Genomic DNA, 8,785 nt, shown 5'->3' with positions numbered 1-8,785 from the left:
TGTTTAATTAAAAGGGATTGGGCCGGGTCTCAGCCTGGCTTGGGCTGGACTCGGTCCAAATCGGAATTTAATTTTAATGGGGCCTTAACTTCATGTATACACCAAGTGTGTGTGTGTGTATATATATATATATATATATATATATATACTTGGTGTATACATTGGGTATATCTAATACCTAAAAACAAATAATTAGAATGAAAAATAAAATTTGAGGAAATTTTAATTACGGGAAAAATTAAGCCGCAATTATTTTGTTAAAATAATTTTAAAAAGTCAGTCAAGTTGTTAATGGGCCTAAAATGGCCTTAATTAATTAGCCTAGCATAATTATTTTAATTGTGGCCGATTTAACAATATTTGGAAATTAAATTAAACCTATTATTTCAAATAAATTGTTAACAGGCTGATTTTGCAAAACAACTCTAATTTCTTTAAATTATGGACTGGCTAAATTAATTATGGCCAATGAAAAAAATGCATCTATGTAAAAGGATTAATTTTCAATAATTATCACTTAATTAATTAATTAGCCTAATTAAAACAATTAAGGGCAATTATGCCTATTTTATAAAAATTAGAAGTTAAAAAGGTTAACTAGTTAATTAATTAAATTATTCAAATTATTCAAATTTTCCAAGAAAAAATAAAAAGGAAAGAAGTATTTGCAAAATAATTTTAAATAATTAAATAAGAACCCTTCCTCTATCTCTCCTTTTCTTTTTAATTAAATGTAACAAACAAAATCATGAAAATGATCATTAATCTCTAAATAAAATTTATGATGCATGAAAATACCTTTTTGTTAATTTAAGGGGAAGAAATATTAATCTGGACAATTTATAAAAATCATTTAAGGCTTTTAAAAAATGCTCAGCTCATTTGTTTATTATCCGGGGATTCTGAATGATTGAAATAAATTATGGGAGGTCAAAAATTAGGTGTCAACAACTTCCCCTTTGGTGTTTGGGGATGGCAGGGCTATCCCGGAGCAATGAAATTTGACTAACCCTAATTTTTGACTGACCCGACTCATTTTACCCTTTGTCTCCATGCAATTTTCAAATATGTGGTCGAACCCTGGTCTCTGGGTTTCCTACATATCTCATGTCATATGAGAATTCAGGTAGCTTGTAGTTCGACTCAACTAAAGACTCAAGTGATCTGGAAGGAATTTTTCGAGGATTCCAATATTGTGATTGGGTTTCTCCGGAAGACTGTTAGAATGTGACCGACTCTCGGGGCTTGAGTTTGCCTACATATCCCTGGTTTCTGGGAATCAGGTCATATGTAGTTCGACTTGCTAGAGAAGAGTATATAGTTTATGCGGGACTACCTTTAGACTTCCCGGTGTGTATCCGACTGGTCGCGTTTTTTTTTTTTTTTTTTTTTTTTTGTAGTGGAAAAATAAAAATAAGACAAGTTGTGGCTGAGTCTGAGATTGGATGGCTTCCGAATCCTAGCAGGAGAGCTTGAATATGATGGGCACCCTATCTGGACTGGCTGCATAAGTAAAAGTTCCACGTTTGCTCCGCAATTTGTCTGGATCTGATTCAACAATCGGCTCCTTTTTGGGCAGATGTGTTCTCCTCTCTTGAACTTGACAATATGCTAATATTCTTGTGGAAACTTAGATGAATGGCCCTCTCAGCTTGTTTGTATGAATGGCCCTCTTGACTGTTTGTATGAATGACCCTCTTGGCTTGTTTGAATGAATGGCCCTCTTGGCTTGTTTGAATGAATGACCTTCTCGGTTGTTTGTATGAATATCCCTCTCGGCTGTTTGTATGAATAGCCCTCTCGGCTGTTTATATGAATGACCCTCTTGGCTGTTTGTATGAATGGCCCTCTCGGCTATTCGTATGAATGGACCTCTCGGCAAAATAAATGAATGGCTCTCTCGGCATTCAAATGACAATTATGGCCCTTATGGCTTGATAATCTTTCTTTCATTCATTGTATTGGCTGTTGACATTGGCTGTTGACCCTTATGGCCAGATATGCCTTTTGTGCTTGTCATGACCCTTTTGGTCGCATGTATCTTTATGCTCATTCATTGTAACCCTATTGGTATGATGCATCTTTGTCGTTCATTTGCCCCGTGACTCTCCCGGTCAGATGTCTCTTCAATACCCCCTTCTCTAATATGACCCTTCTGTGTCTTTCTCCACTGTTTGGGCTTCGCCATTTGCTTTTGCTTTGAGTAAGCTGGTTGGTGGTGTATCTGCTATCCCGTAGGAGGAAAAACCTGCATCCACATAAAAATTGTGAGTTTCCTAAGAAGCCGATTAGCGTCATCATCTTCCCGCATGGTGTCTCCTCCTAATACTCCTCCGGACCCCCTAGGCCTCGGTATTTCGAGAGATGTTTGTGGGACGTAATTATACTATATATATATATTTATTTATTTTTGAAAATTCAAAATAAAAATTTATAAAACGCATGTTATTGTTTCTTAAAGGTAAATGTTTGTTTCATTTTTATGTGTCTTGACGTGTGTTTTCTTCGAACGAGATTTCCCGATTCTTCTCAGAGACATGGTTACTAACTTTCGTATTGGCAGAATTTTTGAGATCTCAAAAATTATGGCCCGGTTTTGGGGTTTGCTTTGGGTGTCCCTTGTGTTGTCTTGCTAAGCGGGAATTTTTAAGGTCCCCTCAAAAATTCTACCCCAGTGTACAGCTTTGCTTTGTGCCTCTCTTCGTTGACTATTTCTAATAGGAATTATTGAGGTCTTCTAAAAATTTCTACCCCAATGTAGGGTTGATACTGGTTGGTTCATGTACTGACCCTTGCAAGCTTGATCTTGTGGAACTTTCCCGTCCTATTGCCTCTGAGGTTTCCTAGGGGTTTCTTGGTTTTCTTTTTATGACGACCGAGCTCGAGAGCGCCTACGTAGTTAGGAATAAAGTAATTGAGTTTTGGTTTTACTAATAAAACGACCGGGTCCAGTATGGACTGCCTACGTATCCCATCGTGGGGAATTCAGGTCATTGCATAGTTCGTTATAGAGATGATTTGTTTTTCTCCTATTCTAGCACAATTACAAGCAAAAGGTACGATTACAAGGAAATAGAAATGCGAGTACAAGCAAATAGAATCCTAAATGTAGTATCTCTTGAGTGCATCTGCATTGATGGCCTTGGGCTACTCTTGTCCGTCCATCTCGTCTAGGACTACGGCTCCTCCTGAGAGTACTTTCCTGACCATGTATGGTCCCTGCCGATTTGGTGAATTTTCCTTTATATTCCTCTTGGTAAGGGAAGACTCGCTTGAGTATAAGTTGTCCGATCTAGAAAAGTCGAGTTCTGACTAGCTTGTTGAAGGCTCTAGACATCCTTTGTCTGTACAGCTGTCTGTGGCACACCGCCACCATTTTCTTTTCCTCTATCATGGCCAGCTGTTCATAATAATTTTTGACCTATTCTGCATCATTTAGCTCTGCCTCTTGAATGATCCTGAGTGAAGGGATCTCTACTTATGCGGGTATGACCGCTTCTGTACTGTAAACGAGGAGGTAAGGGGTTGCCCCAGTGGAAGTTTTGGATGTTGTTCTGTATCCTAACAGAGCATAAGGCAACTTCTCGTGCCAATTCTTGTAGTTGTCGACCATCTTCCTCAAAATCCTTTTGATGTTCTTGTTAGCAGCCTCTACGACTCCATTCATCTGTGGTCGATAGGCGGTAGAGTTCCTGTGGGTGATTTTGAATTGCTCACTGATGTCCTTCATCAAATGGATGTTCAGATTGGCACCATTATCTATGATGATGGATTCCGGCACACCAAAATGACATATCAGATTGTTCTTGATGAAGTCAGCCACAACTTTCTTGGTTACTGATTTGTGGAAAGTTGCCTCTACCCATTTAGTGAATTAGTCTATGGCAACTAAAATGAAGCGATGTCCGTTTGAAGCCAGAGGCTCAATGGGTCCTAAGACATCCATCCCCCATGCCATGAAACACCAGGGTGAGCTCATTGCGTGTAATTCTGTGGGCAGAACCTTGATCAAATCCCCGTGTATCTGACATTGATGGCACTTTTGCACGAATTTACAGGAGTCATGCTCTATGGTCATCCAATAATATCATGTCCACAGTATTTTCTTAGCAAGGACAAATCCATTCATGTGGGGTCCGCATGCCCCCGCGTGCACTTCTTTTAGAATTTTTGTAGCCTCTTCGGTATCCACACATCTGAGCAACCTGAAATCAGGGGTCCTTTTGTATATTACTTCCTTGTTCAAGACTAAACCATTGGACAATCTCCTGATGGTCTTCTTCTGATTTGCTGAACTCTCTGGGGGATACTTCCCTTTTTCCAGTTAGGCCTTAATGTCGGCATACCATGGTTGGCCATCCGGCTCGGCCTCTACATAGGCGCAGTAAGCCTGCTCTTCTCTCAGTGTGATCTCTAACGGATCAATGTGGGTGCTGTCAGGGTGATGGATCATAAACGCTATTTTGGCCAATGCATCTGCGAACTCATTCTGAGCCCTCGGAGTATGCTTGAAGTCAATATTCATCAATCTTCCGCACATTCTTTGTACCAGATTTACGTATGGGAGTATCTTATCATTTTTGGTTTCCCAATTTCCTTTCACTTGATTGATGAGCAAATCGGAGTCCCCTATTACCAACAACTAGTATACGTACCCGCGCGATGCGCGGATCATTTCAAAGGAAAAAAGAGTGGAGAGATAATAGAGACAGATATATATATATATATGAACCATGTGTGACATTGCAGAGTTTACATTCTCATTTTTCTGAAAACACCTTATTACAAACTACTTAACATTTTGGTAAGAGCACTTTTCTTCCAAGCATTTGTGTTGGCTATAATTTCTAATTCAGTTGTTTTATTGGTAAAGAAAATATCATTCTAAAACAAATATGAATAATAGCTTCTTTGCTTGTGGTAGTGAAGGCTTAAATTTTAGTTTCCAATATAGATTCTCTTTATTAACTATTAAAAGCACGAAAAGGAGAGCTTAACAATTAAACATATGATATAGTCATTGTTAAAGTGAAAAAAGATTATTTTAGGCATGGAAACTGTCATAATTTACACACATTTGACAACAGAATGCAAGTAGTTACAGAATGACATTTCTTATCTGCAAATAAGCTGAAGCTAAATAGAAAAAATAGAACCTGTGAAAGATACATGCACACTTGACGACCCCTTTTGATGTTAAACCCCAGCCCTTTCAACATGTTCAAGTAGATTATGCTTGCAATGAGTCAAACATCAACATGCAGCCAAGAATCTTTAATAAATCAGTTTTTGAATTCAAATAGAGAGATATAACATTATAAAAATATTATCATTTTCACAACGCAATTGTGATAAGAGTTGGTATACAATTCAATATAACATTAACGAATACAGAGTTCCCCAAACGAATTTTCCAGCAAATGAGATGATCCTCATTAAATGTGGGGAGTGCTTCAAACAAAATACTCTTAATAGTTCTAGCATTCCCGAGACACCGTTGACCGATCCTTCTCGTTTAAGCTGGTTCGAGCTGATTTCTCTTTCTAGAAAGGAGAATTATCCTGTGTACGCTAGAGTATATACATCCTTCACCTTAAGTAGCCACTCTAGAAAATTGAACACTTGGTCAATGAAAGTTTTTTCAATTATAAGAATCAATAAATTTCCAAATGGTAAATTATCTGAGAGGGGTCTTAGAGAATCACATTCTTCATATCAGGCATGTCAATATTAAATTCACTTAATTTGTCACTGAGAGAGAAGATATCTCCGGGTCATGAAGATCATGGACAGATACTGACTGAAACATAATAAAGATGGTAAAACAAAATAAAAAACCAACAACACAATAAATATGATTTGGCTTCGTGATATTACCAATTAGTACATAAATATACAAAAAAGTGATCAAAGATTTAGAATAAGCAATGATAGAAAATAAAGTTCATATTGTAGCTCATCCTCCAAACAAATCTACTCGTACAGATAAATACAATAAGGGGTGAGAACTTTTACCGGTGCTGAGAAAGCAGAGATCATAGTACTTCTTCTTTTATAATAAGTAGAATCAAAGCATATATGGAATAGAAAGTCATTCACTCCACATATTGTTGATAAAGTTTACCCAAGAAAAAAAAGTAATAGGAGTTATCTCAGCAACTAAAACCAATATCAGGAAGTTTGACCACTTAATCAAATGAGAGTATATCTTATTTCTTGAACATTTTAAAAAGGCTGCTAAAGAAGGAACTTTTAACTAAATCATGAAGATGAATGCATTGAGAAGGTAAGCAATAAGTGTTGCTTACCTTTCACTAACTTTCCATTTTAACTACTGATTTACTAAACATTTCAATTCTTGACAAAGTTAAATATGCTTCAGTTAGTAGTTATTTTTAATGAGATGTGCGGAAGTACCAGTAATGAAGATAACATACATTTCTTCACAAACAAATGGTAAGAATTATGAATTCCATGGAATGGAATACTCAAATTTTTTGTTTGTTTACCTTTCACTAACTTTTCATTTACCTACTGATTTACTGAACATTGTGCAGAGCCTATAATAGAAATATAGCTTATTTAATTCTTGACAAAAACTATATATGCTTCGTACTCCAAGTCTACATTCTTTCAGATGGTTGGTGATATCAATTAGTAGTTATTTTTAATGAGATGGGAGGAAGTACCAACAACGAAGAGACATACATCTCATCACAAACAAATTGTAAGAATTATGAATTCCATTGGGGGAATTGAATACTCAAATCTTTTATTTAAGTAAGTTTTATCTCTAGGTAGTCAAAATAGTTAGCACTGTTAAGTCATGTGTTTGTATAATAGAACCTGGCTTAAACACATATCTCTGATTTTTCTTCTATTGCCCAGAATATATGGGTTGGCCATTTCTTTTGCTCTACACTCAATTTATAGATAGCTCAGTCGTCTTATTCATTTTCCATTACATAGACACAACTACCACCTCTTGCAAAAATGACCTTGACATCTAGCAAACAATAATGAACATCTGATATAACTAATAAACCAACATAAAATTGTACATGCAGTCGGAATCAAATAAGAATTCGTAAAACAATCAAATTAAACCACTTCTCAGAAACAAAAAGAAAAAAAAAGAGAATAATAAACGATTACCAAAAGAACTTACCAACACAAAAGTCTAAGGTGAACCAACACCAGAGCAAGAAGGTGATGAAATTTGATACTAAGAAAAGAAAATCACATAAATGAATTTGCCTGGATGTTAAGTAAGTTTCCGACCAAATCACGAATTATATAATCATGAAAAAAGAAAGAAAGCAGTAACCCTACAAATCTATGAACTTACCACGATGGATAACAGACTTTTCATAATGTCTGGTTTCGTCACTGCAAGAGACCTGTAAATGTGTAAACCACGATTAAACATTAAAAAAAAAAAACAGAATGCTACAGAATGCGCGGCGATGTTTACTATATAGACACATACACATACTCGCAATGCTAGAAGTAAGTGTAAAAGTCGATCACGTTACCTTTACGTCCTGCAGAATCAAGTCTAGCGAAAACTGACTTCTGGTATCTTTCCACATCTTGTTGCTGATAATTTGCTGATGAAATTAGTGTCCATAGCCATATTTCCCTGAACTCAGAAGTATTAAAGGAGAGAAAACAACTCATGCCATGGGTTTGAGAGAGATTTAGGAATGAAGAAGTTAGATTTTTGGCAGGAGACATTCCTTTCTGATGGAAGTTATGAGGAGAGAAATGAAAACAGCTTCATAACCGAACTCTACTTCAACTTTTAAAATTGTTGATATGCATATAAGATTTGCAATATCAATTCTGATGCAGATTATAACTATATAGAAAGATGAGTGATGTAGGATCATCGACATAGTACTATTTAGAAGAGGCTAGAGCACACAGATGTTGGTCTACATGTGGGCTAGCCAATCAAAGGGCATTTTCGTTATTGTTTCATTTTCATGCCTTAAGTATACTGGTACTTTTTCATTCTTGGACGTCAAAAGCAGCCCATATTTTACTTTTGACTTTTGTGCCCTCCGAAAAAGCTGCACTTCAACTTCCTATGCTATGGGGTCGGGATCACAATGTATTTGTCTTTTCAATTTGCCTGACAACTTTTCCATAACTTGTTCATTTTAGTGATTCAATTTTTCATATATTTCAATTGTTAATTAATCCACTACTAAGATTTTATTTACACAACATTACTACCTTTATATAAAGCTGTTAACCGGTTCCAACCGGAATCGGATCGGTAACCGGTTAAGGAACCGGCCGGTTCCGGTTAACCGGGTTTAAACTCCAAACCGGAACCGGTCCGGTTTGGAGTAGTTAATTTTTTATTTTATTTTTTATTATATATATATATATATATATATATATATATATATATTATAGTATTTATTAGTATATTGTAGGTATATTTACATATGTTATACAACTTTATAAGTAAAGTTTAAATATTTACTGACTAACAGCCTAACAGCAAGTCAGCAATACAGAATAGTGTTTTTCGTATATATATATATATATATATATATATATATATATATATATATAACTTACATATACTTATATATTTGTATAACTTAATATATATACTATATATACTTATATATATGTACTATATACTATATATACTTACTTATATACTATATATACTATTTTTTCTATATATACTTATATATGTTTAAGTATACTATATAACTTAATATACTTATAAGTATATTCTTAGTATATTTTAGGTATATTCCTA

At 35.4% G+C, this 8,785-nt stretch overlaps 1 long non-coding RNA gene across 1 annotated transcript; it reads right to left on the bottom strand.

Annotated features, from left to right (window-relative positions):
- Nucleotides 1-5,326: 5,326 nt before the first annotated feature.
- On the bottom strand, nt 5,327-7,872 carry LOC132605171 (uncharacterized). Its single transcript, XR_009569075.1, has 3 exons — nt 7,536-7,872; nt 7,349-7,400; nt 5,327-5,606 (listed from the first exon to the last, which is right to left on the bottom strand). It is a non-coding gene; the product is annotated as an uncharacterized LOC132605171 (long non-coding RNA).
- Between the last annotated feature and the right edge of the window lie 913 nt (nt 7,873-8,785).

This window comes from Lycium barbarum, chromosome 8 (genome assembly GCF_019175385.1).
Source record: "Lycium barbarum isolate Lr01 chromosome 8, ASM1917538v2, whole genome shotgun sequence".
Lineage (NCBI taxonomy): Eukaryota > Viridiplantae > Streptophyta > Magnoliopsida > Solanales > Solanaceae > Lycium > Lycium barbarum.
Note: the sequence above shows the minus strand (reverse complement) of the source record. Positions and strands in the feature narration are given on the sequence as shown.